Source organism: Podarcis liolepis (genome assembly GCF_965112155.1).
Source record: "Podarcis liolepis genome assembly, chromosome: Z".
Taxonomy (NCBI): Eukaryota; Metazoa; Chordata; class Lepidosauria; order Squamata; family Lacertidae; genus Podarcis; species Podarcis liolepis.
In genome coordinates this window covers 15634422-15661042 of record NC_139570.1, presented here as the reverse complement: position 1 = coordinate 15661042, position 26621 = coordinate 15634422, and the positions used below count along the sequence as shown (strand labels likewise).

The 26621-nt window shown below is 42.9% G+C and overlaps 1 long non-coding RNA gene across 4 annotated transcripts in view; it reads left to right on the top strand.

Moving 5' to 3' along the window:
* LOC310698103 overlaps positions 1 to 25030 on the top strand; it is a 44504-nt gene extending 19474 nt beyond the window's left edge. Inside the window, exons 2-3 of one of the 4 annotated variants that reach the window (XR_014521306.1) lie at positions 3640 to 3799; positions 24927 to 25030. This is a non-coding gene — a long non-coding RNA (uncharacterized lncRNA). Of the gene's footprint in view, positions 1 to 3639; positions 3800 to 5445; positions 5506 to 6533; positions 6958 to 8688; positions 9024 to 24926 lie in introns of those variants that run through there. The other 3 variants (XR_014521307.1, XR_014521308.1, XR_014521309.1) reach the window with 3 other exon arrangements.
* The last annotated feature ends 1591 nt before the right edge of the window (positions 25031 to 26621 follow it).

The following is a 26621-nucleotide window of genomic DNA, read 5'->3' as shown; positions in this document are numbered from 1 at the left end:
GCTCCCCAACATAATATGGAATACTCTGTGGAATTCATGGATGCATTTCAAAACCCTTTAGATTTTCAAGTTCCTTCTCATTGCAGCTGTTTTGGCAGTCTAAAAAGATAGGGTGTTAAATTAGAAGGGCAATGGCAAAGTGGTACTGCTTCTGTTAACAAAGCCATTTTACTAAGTTTTCCATGGGTAAAGGGAGGATTTTGGGAACTGGGTTGGGATTTCTTTCTTTTAAATGGATTGACTTCTTTGATTAATTCCAAAGGATATAAGGGGCAAACTAGAAGTTATACAAGAAATCTGTGAATAGGATTGCCACTTTTAAAAAAAATAAACAGCATTTAGAATGTGGGGAGATTTGGATCATGGTCATAGTGGTGGAGCTTTTACTCTTTTCCCCATGCTGTTTTCCTGTTATAATCACAACAAACCATTCCAAAATAGCATTAAAGTGGCATGATACTACTTTAAATTTATGCTGCAGAAGGGTCCTTAGCATAGGAGCAAACTCCTAGGGGCCAAGTTCCTTGCAGCCCCCCAATAAAATATTTGAGGGACCGGACCGATCTCCCCCTAAGCTTGATGGGCTTTGCTATTCAGATGGGGTTTGTGGACTGTGTCTTGTGATTGATTATATGGTGCAGGGTGTTACCTGGGTCCCCCCAATATTTTATTCAAGTTGGCACCTCTGGGCCTTAGTTCACACTCTAACAACACCCCTCCACACAAAGGTCGGGCTATATATACAGTTTAACAGTGCTGTGAAACAGCTGGCAAAGCATCCCTGTTCCCAATGAAATAAAACTTGTTTGTGGTATGTAGGAGGGGAGGGGTATTCCTGTTTATTCAGCTGCATGTGGATTAGTTTAAATTTTAGAGCCCAAACAGCTTTACCATTTGTGCAAACACATTAGGCAAACTGTGTACGTACAGCTGTTTCCAATAATTAAATTAAGAATCTAAAAAAATAATAATAGTAGTAGTTGTAGTTGTAGCAGGCCTAGCTGATTCTCACTGACATTTCGGGAAGAGAACCAAGCTACACTGTCAGCTTCCCAGTCACAGCACTTTCAGAATTAAGCTTTCTTTTTTAATAAAAAAAAATCTGTTGATGTAGCAGCAATGAAATAAAATAAAATAAAATGTTGATGAGTAAACATTTTAATGCAAGTGTTATGAGCAGCAACAATCTGGAAACAACTTTTTTATTTTTTTTATTAGCCATTGAGCATTTTATAACATCCAAGAGACATCTAGCTTAAGATAATTGCTGAGAAAAGCAACACTAGGGAATACCTTCAGGGAGGAAGAGGACACTATGAATTAGAAAACCGTTTGTGGGATGATTATAATAAATTGAGGACATATCCTCAAAGCACGTACATTGATTGCCACACTAGAGCTTGCATAAATCCTGAAATGTGTAGGTGGAACTCACAGAGCCATCCTAACTCCTGATCCACATCACTGGGGGTTGGGGATGCTTAGCCTGTCTTGGCTCTCACCGCTGGATGAAAAACTTGAACTCAGGTTTCCGTTTCTGTCAAACTATTTAATGCATATTTCTGTGATACATAGGCAAAGCAAGGGTTAAAGGCACAGCAGGTAAATTGCATGGCTTAAGCATGAGCTGAGTGGTTGATGCAACAAGTTAGCATACCCTTTTGAAGAGCAAGGTTGGCATAAGAAAAATGAGATGAGCTTCTGCTCTGCAACCAAAGGGGCATTTCTGTGAGAGGGCTGGGCTTGTGAGGTTTGTTCATGTTGGTACCGGTCTCTCTGTGTCCTTAGTAATGGAGATGGTGATTCACCATCTGACTTACTGCCAGCTGCCTCTCGCAGAGGAGGCTCCATACTGGCATGGGGAGCCAGGTGGCTTTTTGGGAAGTGCCTGACTGGAGGGGTACAATATCACAGGGATGGGGCACTTATCTGACAACCTGCTTGAACCTTCACCAGAATTCAGCTTCTGACTCTCTTGATCACTGCTCCCTCCTCCAGCTCAGGCATTGGCCACAATTCTGCCCCCCCCCCGCCCAAAAAAACCCCTGCTTGGGTGCTCCCCATGGGTCATATAGCTCCAGCTCCCTATCTCTTCACCTACCTATTTGGGTTCTGCCCATCCCCTCCATGGCGTTTCTATGGGGTTCATGACATAGTCTGAGGTGGAGGTGGCACAACTGAGCCCCACTGAGCTCTGCTGTGGTTGGGAGTGTTTCCTCCACCATGGATGGTCCTGTTGCATTGGCCAGTTGTGCAGGCTACCATTTGCAGTGATGTAACAGTCCTCAAATGGAGGAAAATCCTAAGCTGGTCCAGTAACTGGAAACAGCCTGGCCACCATGCAATGACTCTATTCTGTGCCAGCCTGGAGCTGGTACAGCAATAATCAAGGAAGGTATCATCTTCCTTTCTGTCCTGCCCAGTGGCAGTTTCACTGCTCCATTCAGCCCTGCAGCTCCCAGCAGGGACTTAGGTTTGCTCCATCAGCAAGATAGTTAGGAATGTCAGCAGAAGGAATAAATCAGTGACCCAAGGGACAGCACAGAGTGAGGGAACAACAAGCAGGAAGTGTCTCAGCATAACAGAGAAAGAGAGGATAGCAGAGACCCGGGGTATGCTTACATTGCTGCTTACTTTTCATCCAGTGCACCCCAACTACTAGTTTTTGAAGCCGCATTCACACAACATTGGCCACAATCCATATTGACGCTGTGGGTTCTTGAGAAATAGTGCTGTTTCATGCATTTTTTTTCTTCTCAAACCAACCTCAATCCAACTAGAAAACCTAAGCCACACTTCATGGTGATCAATTGACAGCCATTGTGCATATCCAGATGAACAATGCATGCACAGACAACAGCTCCAGGGAGTTCCAGGGGGCTGCAGGAACAGGGAAACCAAAAGGCCATGCAAGTCAGGTGAAGACACCCCCACCCACCCTCTGATGTGAACAGCATCGTGCAAATGTGGCTTGAAGCACAGTGGGAGGAAATGACTTTGCTGTATTTCAAGCTGCTAACATGAATATACCCACAGATAGAGGAATTTAAGCGGTCTTGTGTGATAGTAATAATAAGTTCCAACTGCCTCAAGACTGATAGCAAACTCCTCTACTCCACATTGTAGACCAGTATTTTTATCTTCATACTATGTTTTAATGGCAGATTTTCTCCCAAATCAAATCAAATCAAATTGGAAGAGGCCATTTCAATAAAGATGCAACATTTCTAGATAGCATAAATGACTGTGACCTAGAACAGATGGTCATTAAACTGGCTAGAGCAGGGAGGTGACCCTGAATTTAATCTTAAGTGGTGCCCAGGAACTAGTGCCAGATGAAAGAAATGTTGAACTGATAGGGAACAGTGGGCATACTGCGATGAGGCTCAGCATCTAGTTAAGTGGATAATTGCCAAGAGAAGTCCAACACAGTCACATTTGACTTCAAAGGAGGAACACATTTACACAGCTGTGAAAAGGGTGAATGCCAATTGCTTGACCTCAAAATGCACCTGGAAAAGGTTCAAAAAAGGGGCAGTGAAAATGATCACAGGGCTGGAACAACTCCCCTACGAAAAAATGTTGGAAGATTTTTAGTTTAGGAAAATACACAACTATGCTTCTCCTTTACATCTGCAGGTGTGGCAATGGATGTGATGGACTGGATGTGTCTTGCCTTGGCAACGGACTGGATGAGAGCCAAGAAACTGAAGCTCAATCCAGATAGGACTGAGGCTGTTCCCTAGACCTAATGCATGGGAGGTTGCCTGCTCTCGACGGGTTTACACTCCCTCTGAAGGTACATAGCTTGTGGGTATTTCTGGTTCCTTTGCTGTTGCTTAAGGCTGAGGTAGTGGCTGGTAGCACCTCTATCTGGACAAGGATAGCCTAACTTTTTCAAATTATATTTTATTAAGTTTTCCTTTTTTCCCTTTGTCACAATCAAATACAATCATGTCATCACACACATCTTTGCTCAAACTGAGCATCGACTTCCTCCCTTCCCACTCCCTGGCTTCTATAGATATTCACATTCATCTTAGCATTTCTATATTCCCCTATTTACCTTCTTTCTGTGCTTAAAAAAACAGTAACTCTGATATTTGTAAAGTCTTAACCTTACAAAATATTTTAAGTCAGTCCTGCAAACATTTTCAAATGTTTACAGTGTTCCTTTATATATTGTAAAAATTTACTCCAGTCCTTTTCAAACAATTCATCACACTGGTTTTGGATTTTCCCTGCCAGCTTCGCCAGTTCTGCATATTCAATCATCTTAGTGTGCCATTCTTCCAATGTTGGAAGTTCCCGCTGCTTCCACTTCTGGGCTAAAAGTGTCCTCGCCACAGTCGTAGCATACATAGATATGTTTATGTCTTTTTTGGGAATTTCTTCTCCTATTATACCCAACAAGAAAACCTCTTTTTTTTGCTAAATGTATTTTTAAAAACCCTTTTCAATTCATTATCTATCATATCCCAGTAAGCTTTCGTCTTAGTACACATCCACCACATATGAAAGAAATTCCCTTCCTTCTCCTTTCATTTGTATGTTCAAACCCAGAGACCTCCCCCTTAAATAAAGACACATTTGACTCAAATTTTAGTTTTTGTTTTTGGCAGAATTTAGGCCACAACTTTATTGATTACAGAAAAGTGAGTGGTTTCATAGGCTCTGGTTCAACTAGCTCCCTACACCCTTGCAGGTAGCGCTGACCCAGAGCTCTATCATAGGTTAGCGAAGGGTGACCTGAGGCAGGTAAAAAGCCTGGGAACAGACTCTGTTCACTTTGCAGATGCTCCCCTGGACTCAGGCACAGGAACAACCCCGTTTTGGGGGTTGACCAAACCAAGTTAAGTCCCTGGATTCCTTTAACGGAATACTCTTCACATAGGGATGGCGAGACCATTCTCCCATCCCTATCACATGAACCAGAGCCTATCCGCAACCTTACAAGTTGTGACGAATTGCTACGTGACAGGCGAAACTCAAATGGCAACAGCCAATTAGCCAAGTGGGGAAAATTCCTGCCATGCCCCTGTCCCAATGACAGACAACACACGACGGCATAGCAAGGTCAATTGCAAAATGCCCTAAAATTAGAGAGAGGTGGGCGGGTGTTCCGATGCACAAGCCGAAAGAGGAAGCTCTGGGACACATGCATGAGTATATATAGGTCCCTCAATAGGTCCCTCTAGGACCGTTTTAAACAATAGTGGTGACAGTGGGCACTCTGTCTAGTTTCTTTCATTATCTCAATCTTTTCAGTCAAAGTATTATTGACTAATAGTCTTGCATTTTGTTCAGAATATATAGCTTGAATACCATTAAGAAACATTGGACCCATATCCATAAATTATATCCCCCCCATAAAATACCAAGACGCATTATCAAATGCATTCTCAGCAACTATAAACATCAAAGCTGCTTGTTTGTATTTCCTAGAATCCAAATATTCAATTATATCAATTATGTTCCTGACGTTGTCTTTCATTTGTCTCCCAGGTAAGAATCCAGTTTGGTCCTTTTCTATCACCTCTCTCAATACTTCTTTCAGTCTATTCACTAAAATATTAGCAAATAGTTTATAATCATTGTTCAGAAGTGAAATTGGTCTATAGTTTTTGACCTGCATTAAGTCTGTGTCTTGCTTAGGGATTAACATAATATAGGCCTCTTTCCATGTCTCTGGGAGCTTCTTACCCATCAAGATACTATTCATAACATCTTTTAAAGGAGATGCCAGTTGGCCTATAAACTTATCGCAAAATGTTGTTGTCAATCCGTCCGGTCCTGGGGCCTTTCTAATTCTGCTTGTTTAATCGCTGATTGTACTTCATCAATCGTTATAAAGGAATTTAGCTGGTTCTTTTTCTCTGTGGAAATTTTCTGCAGTCTATTCTTTTCCAGAAATTCTTCTATAGTTATCTTATCCTCTTTTTCCTTTTTTATATAATTTATTATAAAACTTTTGGAAATTCTTCCTCATTTCTCCCAGATTGTCTATTGTTTTCCCTACAACTGTGAGTTTAGTAATTGTATTCTGTTTTTGTCTCTTTTTTAACTGCCAGGCTAACAATTTGCCTGGCTTATTTGCAAAACTCAAAGCTCCTTTGATTCAATAATTTAATTTCCCACTCAATCTCTTGATTTATTAATATTGAAAACTGAATCTGTAGAATTTTTAAATTTTGTTGGATTGCGCTCGCTGCCTTGTCTTCTTCTTTAGCTGCGCTGGAGAGGTTTAGCTCCTGGCTGGAGCGGTTGCGCGGCTATGGATCCCACTCGCTGTCTTGGCTTCTTTGCTCTTTGGGGCTGGGGGGGGAACCCAGGCCTCCCCCGCAGCCCCAAGAAGCTCTGGGAGAGACGGACAGGCTGCGCGCAGCCTGTCCGTTGCTCTTTGGAGCTGTGGGGGGGGTAATATTTTTTTCCTTGATTTCCCCCTCTAAAAACTAGGTGCGTCCTGTGGTCCGGTGCATCCAATAGAGCGAAAAATACGGTATTTGTTTCATTATCTCTTCCTTTTCTCCCAGTACATTTCCGAGCACAATTCAAAGTGTTGGTGCTGACCTTTAAAGCCCTAAACGGCCTCAGTCCAGTATACCTGAAGGAGCGTCTCCACCTCCATCGTTCTGCACGGACACTGAGGTCCAGCGCTGAGGGCCTTCTGGCGATTCCCTCGCTGCAAGAAGCCAAGTTACAGGGAACCAGGCAGAGGGCCTTCTCGGTAGTGGCATCCGCCCTGTGGAATGCCCTCCCACCAGATGTCAAAGAGAAAAATAACTACCAAACTTTTAGAAGACATCTAAAGGCAGCCCTCTTTAGGGAAGCTTTTAATGTTTAATAGGTTATTGTATTTTAGTGTTTTGTTGGAAGCCACCCAGAGTGGCTGGGAAAACCCAGCCATATGGGCGGGGTATAAATAATAAATTATTATTATTATTATTATTATTATTATTATTATTATTATTATTATTATCTCTCTCTTGTTCTTTTTTGAATTGAGTTTTGCTGAATTAAGAAGCCTCTTATTATCGCTTTACATGCATCCCATATCACATTTAGGTCAATTCCTTTGTTTAAATTCAATTCAAAATAATCTATTAGGATCTTTCAAGCTTTCCCCATTATTTTTTGATCATCCAACAGTCCCTCATTCATTCTCCACCTAAATGAGGTTTCTTCTTTTCCTTTCAACTCCATAGTTATTGTATTATGATCCGAGAGAGTTCTTGGAAGAATTTCTGATTTTATTACCCTTGGCGTTAAATCTCTGGAAATCCAAATATAATCAATCCGTCCTGCACTTTGATTTGGTTCTGAGAAGAAACTAAATTGTCTTTCTAATGGGTGTTTTAATCTCCATATGTAAATTAAATCACTGTTTTCTACTAACGTAAAAAAAAAAAATGTTTCCCTTGACATGTATCTTTTTTCCTTTGAGTTCTGTCCATATCCAGAGAGCCCACCCCATTAACGTCCTCCATTAGAATAATTATTTGATCCAGAAATTCAAACAGCTTCTCCTCAAGTTAGGATAGCCTAACTTTTGTCATCTATGCTCTGGTAACCTCTAGGTTAGAGTACTGCTAACATTTGTCATGTGTTAAGTATTGCTTTCACAATTCTGTGGGATTTCCTCCCATCTGAGATCAGGCACCTCCCTTCTCTGTTCAGTTTCTGGCAGCACTTGATGAATTGTTTTTTAAAAATTTTATAAGGCCCCTCCCCTCAATTTTATGGCTAATTGGCTTTATGCTGTATCACATTTGCATCGCTGTTGGACTCCCCTTACAAACTGAGATATTAAGCAGTATGTAAATCATTAAAATTAATACATTGGTGTGTGCTTGGAAACACAAAGTAAAAATCAGAACTGCAGTCACTGGATGGATGGTGCTGAATAATAACAGGCACATGATGATGAGTTTGGAATTGATATCCCTCTTTATCACTACCCGAAGGAGTCTCAAAGCGGCTAACATTCTCCTTTCCCTTTCTCCCCCACAACAAACACTCTGTGAGGTGAGTGGGGCTGAGAGACTTCAGAGACTAGCCCAAGGTCACCCAGCAGCTGCAAGTGTAGGAGTGGGGACACGAAACCGGTTCCCCAGATTACGGGTCTATCGCTCTTAACCACTACACCACACTGGCTCTCTTACATTGATTGTGTAAGCTGTTGTTAGCATGCCACAAAGCTAAGACCTCATCCAAACATATTTTTGAAGATCAAAGGGAGGGATAAGTTCAGGGTTTTGTTTTTTTCAGCCGGAACTCGCAGGAACCCAGTTCTGGCACCTCTCAGGTGGGTGCCATTGCATTGCCATTCATGGTGAGCTCCGGCTGGATAAGTTGCTTTTGTTCAAGTTACTTTGGACAGACTCTGTCCTAAAAATGCTTGGAATTTATTCTGGCATTGGGGGGGGGGGGCGCACTTTGGTGGTAGAAACTGCATGGCATTCTTCGTATGATCACTTCACAAGTTTTGCATTCCATCCTGTAGTTTGGCTGGGTGAAACCCTTAAACATACTTTTCAAACAAGAGCCAAGTTAGACCTTACACTGTGGCAGTGGGGGCGAAGAAGAGAAGGTGGGTGCTCCCCTAAAAACAACTTTGGCTGCCTCCCCTAAAAAAAAAGCTCAAAAACTTTGGGTGCGTGCTCAGCAAGTTCCACCACCTTTTTCTAGAAAAAAAGCCCTGCCTTGCAAGCATGGACCATGGTGCGCCAAGGAGGTGACCTGAGGCAATCTGTCTTGGCCAGCATGTTCCTCCCACCCCACTGGGACATGGGTGGTATGTCTGGAAATCTAACAAGAAAGAGAGTCCTGGGAAGACCTGTTCCCTGCCTTGCAGGCCTTTTTCACCTGTCCTGGGAGGGCGGGGCCCTGACCGACTCTGGCTATAGAAGCTGAGGCTGCTGAACAGAATCTTGGGCTGGGGTGTCGTCTGGGGAGTTTTGTTGTGGGGAGTGTGTGTTTCTTTTTTTGTATCTCGTGAATTATGTGGAAATTGTTTCAGTTTGGCTGTGTACCTTTTTGATGTTTTGTTTATCCTTTATGAGTACTTTTTGTTACGTTGCAGTTATATACCGTATTTTTCGCCCTATAGGACGCACTTTTCCCCCTCCAAAAATGAAGGGGAAATCTGGGTGCGTCCTATGAGGCGAATGCAGGCTTTCGCTGAAGCTTGGACAGCGAGAGGGGTCGGTGCACACAGTTCCCCGCAGGGCTTCCCACGGTGCGGATAGCAGCCTGCCACCCGGTGCGTGAGGCACAGAGCGCCCCTCACGCGTGGCAGACATCAGCCAGCCCCACAAGCTTGGGGGGCAGCAGGGAGGCGCAGCGCCACCATCCCACTGTTCCTCAACCTGGTTCGGTTTCCCCGACCTGGTTTTGGGGGGGAAATAAGGGGATTTTTTTCCCCCTTTATTTCCCCCCCCAAAAAAACTAGGTGCGTCCTATGGGACGAAAAATACGGTAATTTTTTTCATGTTGTTAAGCTGCCTTGAGCATGTTTGGAACTCTGGGAAGATGACATACAAGTAAAATGATGTATGTATGTATTATAGCTGTTTTTTCTCTTCCTTTTATGGTGATGCATAAGTGATCAACATATACAGGTGATGATACATCCTGCACATTACTCATGCACATGGCTATTTTACACACATGTAGAAATCATATGAAACAACAAGGGCTTCATGGTGTGAGTGTCTTAAGTGATCTAACATTTAAAACAGTTTGCGTCCCCCCTTGCTTTTACAAAATATAAGCAAAATATTCCTGCCAAAGCTAAGCCACCAATAAGCTACTTAAAAGAAATGTTTACTTAAAAGGACACTTTAAAAAGCAAATAACCCACGTGAAAGCCAATGAACATTATTGATTTCAACAGATTATTTCTCTTTGTTGTTTGGAAAGCATGCCGATATCCTCAATCACCTTATAAGACTAGCAGTGGCTTCTTTATTTCTACACTAGTTAATTCCTGATAATATTTGCAGATGGAGAGAAGAACCAAGAAAAACTTTTAGAACAATTATATGGAGGCTTTTTTAGTTTATGGAAATATCATTCAATGTACCGGTCAGTTCTGCCGCTTGCTCGATGCAGAAGGAATGCAGATCTAAAGCCCTTTGATATTTTCCTCGTGATGGGTTTTGAAAGGCCTTTATGATCATCTAAATAAATGATAAATCCATCCACATTTCTTACCTCCTGAAATAGTTGTATAGTTCATACCTCATCAGATTTCTGCATTTTCAGTGAATTAGTCCTCAATTATTAATGGCTATAGAAGAGCAAAATGTGAACGCTAAATGCTAATCATGATTTCAATGTATATATGTGTACACACACACACACACACACAGAGAGAGAGAGAGAGAGAGAGAGAGAGAGAGAGAGAGAGAGAAACCTTTATTCTTCCTAACCTTCTAACCTAATGATCATACTTTCTAATTCCAACAAAATCAAACCAATTCACCTCTGAAATAGACAAAACATACTGTATCCTGAAGTGTAGAACAACATATAGAATATTGAGACTATATCAGTTGTTGTTTTTTAAGTGTGCTATTTGGATATACAAAATGACTTTCTCCTAAAGTTTTTGAATTATAGCCAAATATACTTACTTAATGGCCTTTAACGACTGGTGGCTATTAGCTACTGAACACATCATACATCTGCTTAGGCGAGGGCTAGAGAGAAAAGTTTGACTAGTGGAGTTTGGCTACTTTTGAGGGAGCCTGTATCTCTTTTCCTTCTTTACCCTCAGGTAAAAGCCTCAGTCTTCATGGACTGGATAGGAGCTGGGACAATTGCAAATTTACTTTATCTTAGACTGCAAGTCTCAGGGCAAGATCTACATCATTAACTTGCAACTGTTTCATAAACAAACAAACAAACAAACAAACAAACAAAAGCTGGAATATTTTATAGCTCAGGTAAGTGGGGCATACAAACTGGATTGTGACCCACCCCTGGGATGCTAAACTTGACACTGTTCTTGACTGACTCCATCTGCACTGTACAATTAAAGCTCTGTTGTATCGCTTTTTGGGAAGCCATGGCTTCCCAAAAAAGAATCATGTGGACTGAAGTTTATTATTCTGTTTATTATCCTGTCTTCTGGAGCTTTGAGGCAGCTTTGTGTCTTTTTTACATTTGTTTGACCATTGATAGCTATATTCCCTTCCTTTCTTGTTCCCCCTTAGTCCCAATTCTCCACCTAGCTTAACTTTCTGTGGAGCCACATTAAAAGACATGTGGTAGGCGTAGAAGGCTTAACAAACTACATTTCCCAGGATTCTTGGGTGGGGGTGGGGGGAAGCCATGGTATGATGCTGCTTTAAATGAATAGTGCAGATGGGGCCATACTTTGCCTGGAAAATGTAGCAGCGTTTTTTAATGCATTGCCTGTATATTCTACCTTTCCTCCTAAGAGCTCAAGGTAATGTACATGGCTCTCCCTCACACCATTTTATCCTCACAATAGCCCTGTGAGTTAGGTAAGCCTGATATGCTATGACTGCCCCAAAGTAATGTGGTGAGGTCCATGGCTCAGTGGGGATTTGAACCCTGGTTTCCCAGGCTGACACTCTAACCTCTACACTAGACTGGCTTCTTTGCTTTCTTCAGCTTCCAGCTCAAGACACTGACCTCAGGTCCTCTAGGCTAGGGCATGCATCTTCCATGTCTAGATTCAGTTGGGTTGGTCCCTAAAAGGGATAGACAATAAAGGTAAGAAAACACTTATCAGTATGAACTGTACTGCAGTGCTCCTGCCACACAATGACAGAGGAATGACAATTGATATAGAGTGTGCCACACTTTATTTGTAAAGGTGATTATTCTATTAGACAATTTCCACTGCCTTGACAAATATTGTTGTTGAGAAATGGTATACACCTTGACAATTAATCCAATCACGGGCCTATCTGGGAGCACAGATGCTGAGAGCTGATGCTTCATTTATTTGCTCCTTTCCAGTTCTGCACATCAAATAGCCAAGCTAATCAAGTTATCGCTGGTGTCTTGCAATGGAGCGTAGAGTGATTAATATCATTTCGTAGGAAGTCGCTTTGGAAAGCTTGGTGCAGGGGGAAAGGAGGAAAGAAAAGGGTGGTGACATGAGATGAGGATATGTTTTCAGTGGGCTATTCTAAACATGAGCCATTATTGTTGGCAGAAAGCTGATAAAAACATGTTGGCGTAAGTGATGGGTGGCACTCACTGCCTTGCTTGGTGTGTTTAAATCAAAGTTGTTGTTTATAGCCCTTGGTGATCCGGTATGTAAGAACACCAGCTTGATAACAGCAGCTTTGTGGGAGCAAGGCGGGGAGAAAAACAGGGAACTTTCAAACCATAGAAATAATACCATTTTATCTCATCAGCCACCAACAGCATATATTTATGTGCTTCTTGGTCTGTATTTACGTACCATAAATTTATGACTCCGACCACTTAAGTCATTTCCCAGGTGTTGCTATTCTCCCCCAAACATAATTTTTTTGCCATATGGATATGCAAATGTCAAACTCTCTGCACGGAAAAAGCAATCCCAGAACATAGTGCAGCCAATTACATTTTAAGTAACTCATAACTGTTATCTCAAGCTTTCTCCTATGTAAGTTTTATATTCTTGCAGAAATTCACATTTCACACTAGATCAGCTTCTTTCCCAGTATTCTTCTGTTTGTTAAATCATTTTCAGCCATGTAACTTGTGATGCTTGCTTCTTCCACCACCACCTCACCCCATATGGGGGAATTGCAAGGTTATGGGAGGACCTTTAAATTCCAGCCCAACGTCTGGATGTGATGAACCAAAATAAAGTTAAGTATCAGGCCTCCATCTGGCTTAAATGTGATAAAGTAACACTTTTTAAAATAGTCAGGGTGCGGGAGAGCAGGAGGATAAAAATTTGAGAAGTAACCATGGCTTTGGAAGATGTATTTTGTAAGCAAATAACAAGCCAATAAAACATACGGCAGTGGAGATAGCTAGACATTTCAAGCAACATTCTTTTAATTTTCACATATGCTTAACACTGTACTTTAAAAGCACAAAGTTCTTTAAACTTCTTATATTATCCTCAGAGGTAGGTGATGAGTAACAGAGCAAGCATCCAGATTGGCATCCCATCGTCTTCCCTTAAAACAGCTTAGTCGGTAGAGCAGGAGACTTTTAATCTCAGGGCTGTGGGTTTGAGTCCCATGCTGGGCAAAAATTCCTGCACCGCAGAGGGTTGCACTAGATGATCCCTGTGGTACCATCCAACTCCAAAATTTGATGATTCTATGATTCTAAGGTAGCCTGTGAACAGGACTAGCCATGCCAAAGTGTGTGGGACAGAGCCCCTATGCCATCTTCTTGGCAAGGTGGGTCATTTTTGATTACCAGAAGGAAGAAGAGAGTGGCTGAGGCAGCAGAAAAGTGAAAACACATCAGCAGAAGTGCTGGATTGGCTCCAGTGATGCATTTGCACCATTCCTACCCTCAGGGGTGGAGCTACTATGAAACTAGTGAAGCTTCAGGGCCCCTAATCTCAGAGGGGTCCCAGAAGTGGCTTTAGTCTACATTGCTTTTTTAAAAATGGATCCAGTAGTATATATTCCAACAATCCCAAAGTATGAGAATCAGTAGCACAGATATTGTAAAGGTAGGGAGGTAGGGAGGTTGCAGTAAAACAATTTAAAGCAAAATCTGAGGTGTAGATTTTTATTTTTATTTTTAATTGTGGTGAACCCCATTGCAGAAGATATGGGTGGTTACCTAGACCTAATTGCTGGTTGTGAAGGGCCTCCAAAATGTAGGTTCAACACTGCCTACTGCTTCATCCCTCTCCTTCCCAACAATCAACAATGACCCACCTGCTGGAAACGTAGTATGGTGGCCCCACCCCAGCTCACGGTGGCATACGTAGTTCCCCCCCTCTTCATTTTATCCCCACATCAACCCTGTGAGACAGGTTAGGTTAGGAGACAATGACTGTCTTGAGGACACCCAACGAACTTCATGGCTAAGTGGGGATTTAAACCCCAGTGTCCCAGGTCCTAGTCCAACACTCAGGCATGTGCAAAGTCCGGCCCAGGGGCCTAATCCTGTTATGTTCACCCACAACTTAACAAATCCGGCCCCGCCGGTTGATTTAATCTGGCCCCCATGGCAGTATATGTCCTGGGGTAAAATCCTAAAAGAAGCTCAACAACTTTGGTCAGCCCACACGAATATTCACCAAATCTGGCCCTCTTTGAAAAAAGTTTGGGCACCCCTGCTCTAACTAGTACACTGCATTGGCTGTCATGAGTTTAGCCTCTGCACAACACTGCCTTGATTTCTTAAAAGTTGCTTCTGCTTGAGCCCCTGGAACTTTTAACAAGCTACGACGGGCTCATAAAGCTTCTTCCTCTGATTCTTCTGCTGGCACAGCTGAGCTGATGGTCTGGCAACTTGCCCTTTGGACCATCCGGTGCTTGTTTCCTGGCAGATGGTCAACTTCCATTCACAGCTCTGAGTTTACATTACTTCTTTGACCACATTCTCATTGCCAGCCACTGTAGCATGATTTTAGAAGCAGGCTAAAGAGCAAAGTTGTAGTAAATCCTATCAGATAGCCTATTTATTCTAGGGCAATGCTAAAGAAAGTCTCCATATCTTTTAGAAATTCTTGATTTCTGTTGTATTTAATCCCCCCACCCAGCTGCACCCTAAAAACCAGAATGAAAACCAGTGTGGGTTGAGTAGATTGCCTTATGAAATTTTAATGCATTCTGTTGGCGACAATATCATTTGCATGGACTTATTCTAAATGAAGCAATATCAGAATATGTTTGCATTCTGATAGACAAAGATGTTTGGGATGGAAAAATCTCTTTAGTTTCAGCTCCCTCGGTTTCTAATTTTTCCAGTCTTAAATTTAGTTCTCCACATTTCTACAGCAATTTGCATTAAAAAAAAAACCCTGAATGAAAAAAACCCTGCCATTTTAGTGGGAAATTTGTACACAATTTGTAGAAGTGCAAATTCCAAGGGATAGCTTGGTTTCAGCTCTCATATTGTTTCAGAAAGTGCAACTTTGGTAGCTTTGGCTTTAAATGTGAACAGAATCAATTAATTTCCCCATCCCAAATTCCAGGGATGAGGAACCTGGGGCCCTCCAGAAATTACTGGACTACCCCCCCCCCCCAACTATCAGCAATGCTAGCTGGAGCTGATAAGAGTCCAACAATGCCTCTACAAAGGCACAAATATGTGTCCCCAAGTTAATTCAGATATTACTCGGTATCCAAACCAAACTGCCACAGTGAGCAGGAGTTAAACTACGTAAGGAAATTTATATGTCTCGAACATAGGCACATAGGAAACTGCCTTATACTAGGTTACTCTAGTGGTATGTTCGGTTCAGTATTGTCCTTGAGCTCTGACCTTGCTAGCTAGGGGTGATGGGAGTTGTAGTTCAACAACGTCTGGGGACCCACAGGTTGAGAAAGGCTGGTCTACACTGAATGGTGGCAGCTCTCAAGGGCCTTAGGAGATGCCCTCCCTGGAGATGCTGGGAATTGACCCTGGAAACTTCTGCATGCAGAGCAGCTGCTCTACCACAAAACTATGTCCCTTTCATAGAAGGGACCACAAGGGTCATCTAGTCCAGCCCCCTGCAATGCAGGAATATTTCAACCCTGAGATTAAGAGCCCTACTGATTGAGCTATGCAGTCACCTGGTGCTGTTCATCAGTGGCGTAGCTAGCTGCTCTGGCACCAGCGGGGCAATCCACCCACAGGGCGGGGCAATCCACCCAGGAGGGCGCCAAGGCGAGCTGCCCACAGAGTCCACCTGGCAGATGCAAGCCCCACGCTGCCGTTTATGGCAGCGCGGGATCCTGAGCTACCGCATCACTCCCAGGAAAAATGCATGGCTCAGGCGCACTGCAGGCCAGGCCCCGTGGTAAATGCCGCCCCCCCACGGTGTGCTATTTTGTCACCCTCTCAGGGATGACATCCGGGGCAGCCTGTCCCCACTGCACCCACCTTCCTTCGCTCCTGCTGTTCATAGGGCTGTGCTGGAAATCTGTTGCAAGAGGAACTCATGGACCTAAGGACATCAGGCTTCAGCCTGATTTAAATGTTTTTCGATAATCCGCAGTCCTTATAAATCACTGGTAAGTGATTTATAAGGACTGAAATCTCAGCTCTACCTCTTTTTATTTTCTTTGTGCTTCTCCTTCAACAACTCTGAGCCAAGCAATGTTTTTGGAGAGAAGTAGTGGTTGGTAGGGAGGCATTAAAGCTAATAATGATTTGTGAATTCTTCTTATGATGCCTGTTCCCGGAGCTTAGAGAAAGCGGAAGGCGCAGCAGAAACAGGAAGCGAAACTGCCACAAAGCCTTGCATAAGTCATTAACAATGGGACAAAGAGACAACCTGCGAAGAACATGGCAATTTGCTTCATATATGAAACAGATTAATGCTAATACTGTGAACAGCTGGATAGCAGGATACTCAGTAATGAGGAAAGCCATTTTAATTTGATTTTAGTCTTACTTTTTAATTGAAGTTATTAGCGCTGTAACAAAGAAAAAAAGGAAAAGGGGGGAAAGCACACAGCTGCTGACAAAAAAGAAGGAAGCAATAGGGCTTTACTCCTAGAACTAATTAGCTGTGGTCTTGGAACCAGGCAGGTTCAAAACGGGAGAGGGGAGTCCATAGGTGAAGACAGATTATTGTTCCATATTTAGCGCACAATTGCATCTCATGCAGCTACTCAGAGGCGGTGACAGCAGGAGAGCTGCAGAGGAGTCTTGTGCCAACTGCAGAGAGCCTTGTAGGGCTGCTTTGATGCTGACCTGCATATGCATATGTGAGCATAAAATAATTCTAAATCTTAGGCACCACCAATTGCAAGGGGTTGCACAACTTGTTTCCATGAGGCTTTCAGTTCCACTTTACAAATCCGATGTTGTCAAGACTCTGTAAGGGTCAGCCCAGAAGGCAGAACCTGGGACTGTGGTGGAGAGTGGGCAGGGGAAGGAGAGTCAGCTCTCAATTTGGCCAGGCCAATTAACTGACCCCAAATAGTCAGGGGTCAAGTTCTAAGGCAGCCATCAGAGATAAGGCAGAAGTCATCAGTCTCCAATTCAATGCCTTTCATGTTTGAGCTGGCTGGAAGTTATGGGAGTTGTAGTCCAAAACATCTGGATGCCATCAGGGTGACATAGAAGCTTAGGTAATATCATCACACAAGATGCAAGATACTATGGCTTTATGGGGCCCTGTTGACAGGGACTGCCGGCTGACTGAGTTGCTTGGGAATGCAGTGACTATGACCTGAATCACAAAAGGGGAAGCTCTGGCCCTCCAGATATAGCTGAACTACAGTTCTCATCTTCCCTGGCCATTAACCAGACTGGCTGGAACAGATTGGAGTTCCATAAGTTCCCTATCCCTGACAATGATGGTGCCCTCATACTGAAAGAACTCAGTCTACCAGGGCAGTGGAAACAGCACTGATGGAAGAGGTGGTCAAGCTTCCCCACCCCACCCCACCCCTGCTGACCACTAAGAGCACTGCCTTAAGACCCCCAATAGCATTTTATTTATTATTAATTCGTTTTATTTTATTTGTACCCTGCTCTTCAGCCAAAAAGGTTCCCAGAGCAACTTACATACAATCAAAATGGGAAAGTCCCTACCCACAGGCATACAACAACACGACACACAAGGAGAAAGGGACAAGGAGGGAAGAGGAAAACATTTTAAAGTATCCAGGTTTCCTGACATTCACTTAGGGCAGATTTTTTTCTTGCTTTCTTTCTTAAATATATCTTTATTTGCTTTGAAATATTACAGCCAAAGTAACCAAAGCAAGTATTTAGGGCAGTTCTCTTGCAGTGCCCAGTTAGGGCAACATAATTGAAGAGCCACTTTGCATGCCAGCAGGAGCATACACATGTGAAGTCATACATTCTTTCATTTTTCAAATATGAAGCTTGGATTGGAAGTACAGCAGACAGAAGAGAGTGTTGACCAAGCAAAAGTTATGAGTTATCCAGAGCCGTCATACTAACTCTGAATCAATCAAAGGGCATGATGATGCCAACATCCCTATTGTTTTTTGGGGCTTGAAAAAAATCTTTGATATTAGGGATTGTTGGGATATTTGGTTCACTTTGCATGTAAAGACAAATCTATCAAGTTTGCAGTCCCAAAAACAATACACAAACCAAAACACAGTCATCCTTTGAAATTTGCACTTCTATGAATTTTGCAATGCAGTTCTCCAGCCAACTAATGTGTGCTAAAATGCATTCACTAGGGTATAGTATGCATAAAAATAATATATCAGTGAACATTATAAATGCACAAATGAATTTTCACATGGACTTTTTAAAATAAAAAAATCACAAATTGATGTGGAAATGTGTGGATTTGAATTTAAGATAGTAAAAATTTAAAAAAAATATGAGAGAAACTGAAATTGACATATTCTTCCATCTCCCTTAATATCTTGGCATACATTGCTTAAGCTCCAGAATCCTTGGTCAGATGGGTGAGATATAAATAATAAGTTGTTGTTGTTGTTATTCTTCTTCTTCTTGTTGTTGTTGTTGTTATATTAATGTGCTTCTGCAGTCCATGCCTGCACAATGTTTCCATTGTAGAAAACAGGGTACCAGTTCTGCAGGCAGTTTCAGTAAATAACATAAGCCCACAATGTCCTCACAGTCAATGTTTTAGATATCTGAAGTTTCCAATTCATGTGGTGCAAACTGGCCTATTGCTACATTGCTGACAATGCACTTCAAGAATACTTGAATATTAGATTTCCATCACTTTATATAACCGTGTGCCTCAATCCATAATGCAGGCTGTCTTCTTGCTGCATCCTCATTGGTAACTTTTTGTCATCTTCCCTCATCATTCACGAGAACAATGAAGGAGACAACAGCCTGTCCCAGACTGATGGGATATCAATCACGTTCAACTGCCGGGGCAATCTGAAGAGCAAGTGTTGTCTGTTTTTGCTGCTGCATTGGTGATGGATTATCCTAATGAGTGATGAATGCAATGGCACTTCATTTCCCGCTTTCCCCCTTCCTTTTTGTTCAAGGGTTCACAAACAGAGTCCTTCCAAACCACCTGGGTTGCAGGATGTCAGTAACAAAATGATAGCTTGCTTTCTGTGCAGCACTGCCTTCTTCCAGACTGATTGTAAATTGTTTTTGTTTGTATGGAAAATGTGTCCTGCTTTTCCTTTTTTTTTTAAGCTTATACCGTGTGTTGAGCGCCTTGCCAGTTTCTTAGAGGTGTGCGTGCAGCTTGAGTTGCTGGATTTGACAAGTATGGTCTGGGATTACATTTCCCAGTCATTTCAAGGACTGAGTTTGCATTAGTGGTGAGTAGAAATGGTTTGGGAGCAGGTTCTCTCGGGGAGTGCCCATGCCAGCCTTTGCCAATACCTCCAGGTATTTTGGACTACAACTCCCTAATGCTCCCTAATACAAGGGCAGTATGATGCATCGATCAGTTAAGCCTGCAAGGGAGGCTCATTGGCTCCCAGCTGTGCAGAACAATTCCCATTACAGAGGTGGTAAGGCATCTGCCAGGAGAGCTGCTAAGATGATGGACAGCGACCCCTTGTGGCAAGTCAGAGGGCAGCTTCTCAGTGAAGTCCCTGGACTGACCCCATTTGATCCTCCTGGGGGTAATAGAGCAAGCAGCATATGCCAATCTCGTGCCCTCCAGCTGTTTTGTATGGCAATGCCCTTCACTCATGGACAGCACAGCTGTGCTGTCTGGAGTTGTACAAAACAGCTGGAAGGTCTGGCCTATGCTCACATGAACTTCAGCCTTCAGATCAGCACTGGAAGCCCAGCTCTTGCGCACCATTAACTAAGATTGAATTGGTGGGGAAGAGAGACAGTGGTATCCCCATGATTATAGAACTCTTTCTCCAGGGAAATTCACCAAGTCCCTCTGCTTTCCTGGTTTTAGATGTGCACAAAGATCTTCTTGTGTTGGGTGTTTTCCTGAACTCTTGTTTCCGGCAGTTGCTATTGTTGCATTGTTCTGCTACTGAATTTTTTGTGTGTCCTAAATTGTATTTATATAGTTGTAAATTTCACTGCATTTTGTTGTGAAAATTGTGGTATAAATAACCCAGCTAACTAAATAAAAATGAAACTTACTTAAGTGAGCACCAGTGGACATGGGAGAAATTGACCAGCCTGAAAGAACCAGAATCTGATAACTTTGGTCCCATCTAAAGAAGATCTCTGTTTTCATGTGCACTTTAAACTCAGGTTGGCACAGCTAAACTTACCTCCTTTCCTCTATATTCTGGAATGGTACTTTTACTTCTAGGGAATACACACACACACACACACACACACACACACACAACATTAAACATTACTTTGAGGTCCTGCTTCCAAATTCTTTGCTGGGGAAATGAGGACTTGGATACCTGACATGTTGATCACCCCAATAATGAGAAACACAGTTAAAGTACATAGGATAACAAGATGCGGGTGTAACACGATGGCAGAATAATTGCAATACTGCTAGCTTCAATTGTCTCCTGAGAGCAATTATAGAGGCCAGGAAAGAAAACTGTAGCAAGATAGCTCCAAGCACAACACCGAAAAGCTAAAATCTTCCTGGGCCAAACGTTTCTTTTATGTAAGTTTTGGTTGCATTCCTTTCATAACCATTCATTTTGTAGGTGAGCATAACCTAGCAATGGGATGAAAAAGGCAGGGTTGAAGCAATCAAAAGAAATAAAAATAGGGCAGCCATGCAGATTGTGTCCTCAAACTCCCTGCCCAGGAAGTTGCAAACTTGGACTCGTCTTTTTATTTTGCCTCCTCCTTATCTAATTTGCTCTGCCTCTCATACCTGATCTGCTAACATGACTGGAAAGGCATTTAATGGTTTGGGAACCAGGAGCATGTTTTCAAGCTTTCAGGGTAAGCAGCTACACAGCTGTTGTTTTTTACTACAGTCATACCTTGGATCCCAAAAGCCCTGGAACTTGGACATTTTGGCTCCCAAACACCACAAACCCGAAAGCAATTGTTCCGGTTTGCAAACATTCTTTTGGAACCCAAACATCCGACGGGGTTTTCGCGGCTTCTGATTGGTTGCAGGAGCTTCCTGCAGCCAATCAGAAGTCGCAGTTTGGTTTTCGAACGTTTTGGAAGTTGAACGGACTTCCGGAACAGATTCTGTTCAACTTCTAAAGTACGACTGAATTATTTATTAAATTTGTATACCGCCCTTCATTTAAAGATTGCAGGGCAGTTCAGAATATAAAAATAGAAAGTGAGAACACAAAATATGTAATACAAACAAACAAACAAACAAACAAACAAACAACCTCCCAATAAATTATAAGCCCATAGAATATTTAATCAGCCTGATTATCAAGAAATGGTTTCATCTGGTGCCTAAAGATATGTAATGAAGGCACTAGGCAAGCCCCAGGGAAATCTCAGCAGCCTGCCCAAATTCTAGGCACGTCGTCTTCCTGACACAGTCCTTTACAGATTTCTGGGGTGATTTTTGCAGCCCCTGAGCTTGGCACCCAGTGCAGGGGAACAGGTCCACCTCTGGTAGTGGCCATACTCAGACCTAGACTTGAAATGTGTGCTCACCAAAGTTCTTATATTGATGAAGCTAGGGCCAACTTGAGGACTCAAGCTGGAGGCTGAAGTGCCGAAGGTACTATTCTGTGGTGTATGCAGGAGCAGGAGGCCTGTTTCCTAACATGCATCCCAGACATGACCAATCCAGGTGCCAATTTTGAGTGCTGATGCCTGCCTGTCTTCCTGCCTGCCAACTGCTGTTTCACATGGTCACACTCTTCTGCTTCCCAAGGCAGCTGCCAAGTGGGAGCCCGGAACTGCACCGTGGGAGTCAGAACCGTGGGACATACTAAATGCATCAAAGCCAGGAAGGCTTGAGCAGGAAGCCTTTTTACAGTCGTCTCTGTCTAGGAGAACCCAGTGCCAGCTTGGCTGGCTGGCTTTGTACCTGAGAACACTTCCCTGCCCAGGAAAATGATCTAATCTGCAATCATAGGGGTTCATCACAAAGGGCAGCTGCACAGAGAGCTGAGGATCCCCAGTCGTAGACTTGGTTTGTTGATGTTGTTACATTTAAATCCCACTTTTTCTCCAAGCATCTGAAGGTGGCATACATGGATCTCACCTTCCCCATCTTATCTTCACAACAGCTTTGTGAGGTAGGTTAAGCTGAGAGGGTGTCTGATTCAAGGCCACCTAGTGGGCTTCATGGCTGAGTGCAAATTAGAACCCTGGTCTCCCATGTCCTAGTCCAACACCCTGGCCATTGCCCTACTTCTCCAATACTTCTGTACCTGAAGACAGCTTGGAGGCTTGAGTATACATGACTGTGTATACTCATCTCACCAGCCTAGCTTCCAGTGTCAGGCATGAGTTCCCTCACTTTCTGCTCAAGTCCCCAGGATGTCACCACATGATAATGAAGATTTTTCTAAAAATCAAGCATCTTAGGCAGGGACTTCTTCACCCAGCTGGAAAAGCCCATTGAAACAAAAATGGGGTCTGTTGTTTGCAGAAATAGTGTGTGCTTGTAAATCTCAAGAAGAGATGCTGTCCCTACACTGGAATCCCAGCTTCCAGTTACTGTGGATCGAACTACTGATATCTGAAGTTCATGAGAAAGTTTTTTGGGGCGTATATATGTGATAAGGCAATCTCTCAAGTTAATATAGCAGTACCAGCAAAGTCTTAAAGTTGGCCCGGTAGCAAATTGGCAGTCAGTGCATATCCTGCAGACAAGGTGTTTTGACTTTGTCAGAAGAATATATGTGCCTATAAATGGCCTTGTCCATGCACAATAAGAGCTTGAATCAACAAATATCTGTTTCCGGAAAACCAGTGTTCAGGGCAGCTGTGACTCAGTCCGCAGAGGCAGAAACAAGTCTTAACTGGAGCCCTTGTATTGTGTTCCAAAGGCTAGCTGATGCAGAACTCAGCAAAGATCCTACCAGTTCTGTTAGTGGTGGTTTTTCCAGGCCAGGCACAATGTTGTGATTCCATACTTAAGAAGGACTGAAGCAAAGCAAAGGAATGCAAACAGAAGGTGTAATAATTCAACAATGAGGCAGTTGAACTTTGTTAAAGTCAAGATGAAGCTGCAAACTCAACCATGCCTATTCAGAATTGAATTCAGTGGGGCTTACTTCCAGGTAAGTAGGCCTAGGATTGCAGCCTAGGCCCCTCCTGATGCCTGCCTATATGGTAACTACCAACTGCAAACAACAGGAAGGAAAACTAAACTAAACTTCTTTGAGCCTAAGGGGCGATGTCAAAATTGCCAAGCTGTGCAGCTTGGGAACACCCCCAAATTCTAACAAGGAATATCTATTGTGACGTAATAGAAGGAAAGAGCACAGGAATGTTTCATTCTCCAGTGTGGGGTTGTTGGCAGGGGAGTCAAGTACGGTTGGGGAGATGGAATTTCCTGGGCTGGTTCTGGGAAATGGTTGCCCCACACCGCCTCTTCTGGCTTAGCAGATTCCAGAGAAAATTAAGCTCTGCATTGCTTTTTGAAGGTGCAAGCTTCATCCTTCTATCCTCTAGGGGCAATACTGGTTGTTCTAGGCAAAGGGATAGCAGCATGGAGGAGCTGGTGAAGCTGCTTGCTTTCAAGGATTACAGTGGGCTGTATCCAATGCAGTCCTACTCATATTAGACCCAATTTACACAATTCATTCATTCATTCGTTCATTGAATTTCTAAACTGCCCTTCGTCTGAGACCACTGGGTGCCTTACAGTATTAAAAATGCATATCATAGTAACAAAAAACTCACTATCCCCCCCCTTTAAAAGGCCATATGGATTATTTAATTAGCCAAAGGCATAGGAGAAGAGGAATATTTTTGACTGGCTCCTAAAGATATGTAACAAAGGTGCCAGGCAAGAGCATTCCACAAGTGGGGAGCCACTGCAGAAAAGGCCATGACTGATTTAGGTCCATTAATTTCAATGGGCCTACTTTGGGTGGGACTAAGTTGGATGCAACCCAGAATCTTTGCAGTGGGGGAGGAGGAGGAGAAAACCACAACAACTTGGCTCCACCTGTGTCGCCTGCTTGGCCATGAAACCACCTCACCAAGTCCAGGGACCACCAGGATAGTCACACAGGTGCCTGTCGTCTCATTGATCAGGTAAGGATGGCATCTGGTCATTGTCATTAGGCAAACACCCTCACTTTATATAGTTTTGGATGGTGAACATATTTTTTGTTTTGGCAAGTCTACTTTAAACTGTTATTGATTTCATCTTTGTTTTTAATAATGATGGTTTTATATAACTTTGTTTTTAATTGGTATGTAGACTCTCTCGATGCATTTTCATCCATTATTTTATCGGGCATGATATTTATCAATTTTGTTTGTAGAGCTTTTTGATCAAGTGGTTTTATACCCTTTCCAAAAACATTAGTGGAAACCCCTCTACCTTCAGGGTTTAGCGTGGAGCTGGATTTAACCATATTCAAACATTTGTTTAAATATGGGTGAGTCTAGCTATGCAAAAAGGAAGAATGCCCTTTTGCACCCAGTAACCACAGTAGGATTGCTCAATGCAAGGACTGTAATAAAAGCAGAGCAGGTGATTGCTGTAATGCCACATCATGCATTATATGGCAAAAAAGTGACAACTGCTGACAGGAACACTGCTGTACAGAATGAGAATGAATACATCCCTTTAAGTAATCGGATTGTTAAAAGAGAAGTAAGGTAACATAAGGATAAGAAGAAATAGACTCCTTGAACCTAATGGAAGCTAAGTTTTCTGTAGCATCAAATGTTAATTCTAAAAACTGCCTGGAGCACTTTTTAATAAGGTTTGTGCTTCTTCTGTTTTTTAGATGAGAAGAGAGGAGAATAACGAACAAGGGATGGGTTAAAGAATTCCCTGGTGATTTGTGATCTGTTTACTGTGGGAGCCACCTGTGCCTCTACTAAGGAACAGGTATCAGGTGGGTGGAGAAGGGTATATATATATATATATATATATATATGCAAGTTTTGGTGTCCTCGGGTGTCTTCCCGTGTAAAAGTTGGGGTGTCTAGGCGACGTTTCGACGAGGTCTCACTCGTCATCTTCAGGCTGGTGCTTTCGGCTTCTTGTTACTGGAACAGAGCAGGATCTCAGTGTTTGAGTTCCTATAAATACTGTTGAGGGGGTGTGGTGTATAGCCTCCAACGTTCTGGGCAGAGAGGAAGTTCCCAGGGTGTGCCTTTTCTTCTTTTGTTCCTTAATTACTTGAGGGATATCTTGAGTGATTTCTTGAGTGATATTCTGAGTACCACTTAGGAGGGTCATTAGGTGTGGATTAGTAGCTAAAGCTTTCGTGTCTTGACCTCTTGAGCTTGTGAAGAGTTTTTCTGAGAAGATGGCTGTACTGCACTTAGTTGTGCTCTGGCTTGGCTTCGTGTATAGGGGCGAGCTGTGGTTTTGTGCCCTGTGTCAGCCAGATCTGTGTAGGGATTGCAGGGGGGTGCAGCATCCGGAGGTGCCACTATGGTTTGGCTACTGGATGGTGTCTGTAATTTATCTGTGGAGAGGGTCTGGGTTTGGGTCTGGTGTGGTTGATTGGAGATGGCGTTCTGTGTGCCTCTGGTTCTGGTGTCGGTTTTTGTGGGGAGGGCTAATTTCCAGATGTCTGGCAGGCGGGACGTGTCGTCACGCTTGTTCATGTTGTGAGGGTGTTTCTCTATCTCGATGGCTTCCATGATTATTCTCTTGTGGTGATGTTCCATGTTAAAGAGCAATTTGGAATCTGCAAAATTAATTTCGTGTCCTGTTTCTTTCATGTGTTGGAAAAGAGAGGAAGTTTTTTCTTCTTTTTTGACGGCATTCTTGTGTTCTGCGATACGTGCATTTATTCGTCTGTTTGTTTGTCCAATGTACGTGGCTGGGCAGACTTTGCAGGGTATTTCATAGACCCCTTGGTTTTCCAACTGGATTTTATCTTTGGGGTTTCTGAGGATATTGGCTATTTTTTGGTTGGTGCAAAAGGCTGTTTTGATATTGTGTTTATGGAGGATTTTGCTAATTTTATCTGTAGTGCCCTTGATATAAGGAAGGAGGGCCATGCCATTGTTTTCTTCTGTGTCTTGGTTTTTTGGGGGTGTTTCTTTTTGGATTAGCTTCGTAACCCTGTTTTGCTGGTATCCATTGGCGATTAACACATTTGAGAGATTCTGTAACTCAGTTGTCAAGTGGTCTTTGTCAGCCAGGCGTTTGGTTCTGGAGATGAGAGTCTTGGCTACGGAGTTTATTTGTGCAGGGTGGTGGTGTGATTGTGCATGTAAGTAGCGGTTGGTGTGTGTTTTTTTCCGGTAGATAGTGTGTCCTAGGGAGCCATCAGGTTTTTTGTAGATTAGGACGTCAAGGAAGGGAAGTTGGTTGTTGGCTTCTATTTCCATAGTGAATTGTATTTTGGGGTGTAGGCTGTTGAGATGTGTGAGGAAGCTATCTAGTTTTTCCTTCCCGTGTGGCCAAATTACAAAGGTGTCGTCAGCATATCTGAGCCAAAGTTTGGGTTTGTGTTCTGACT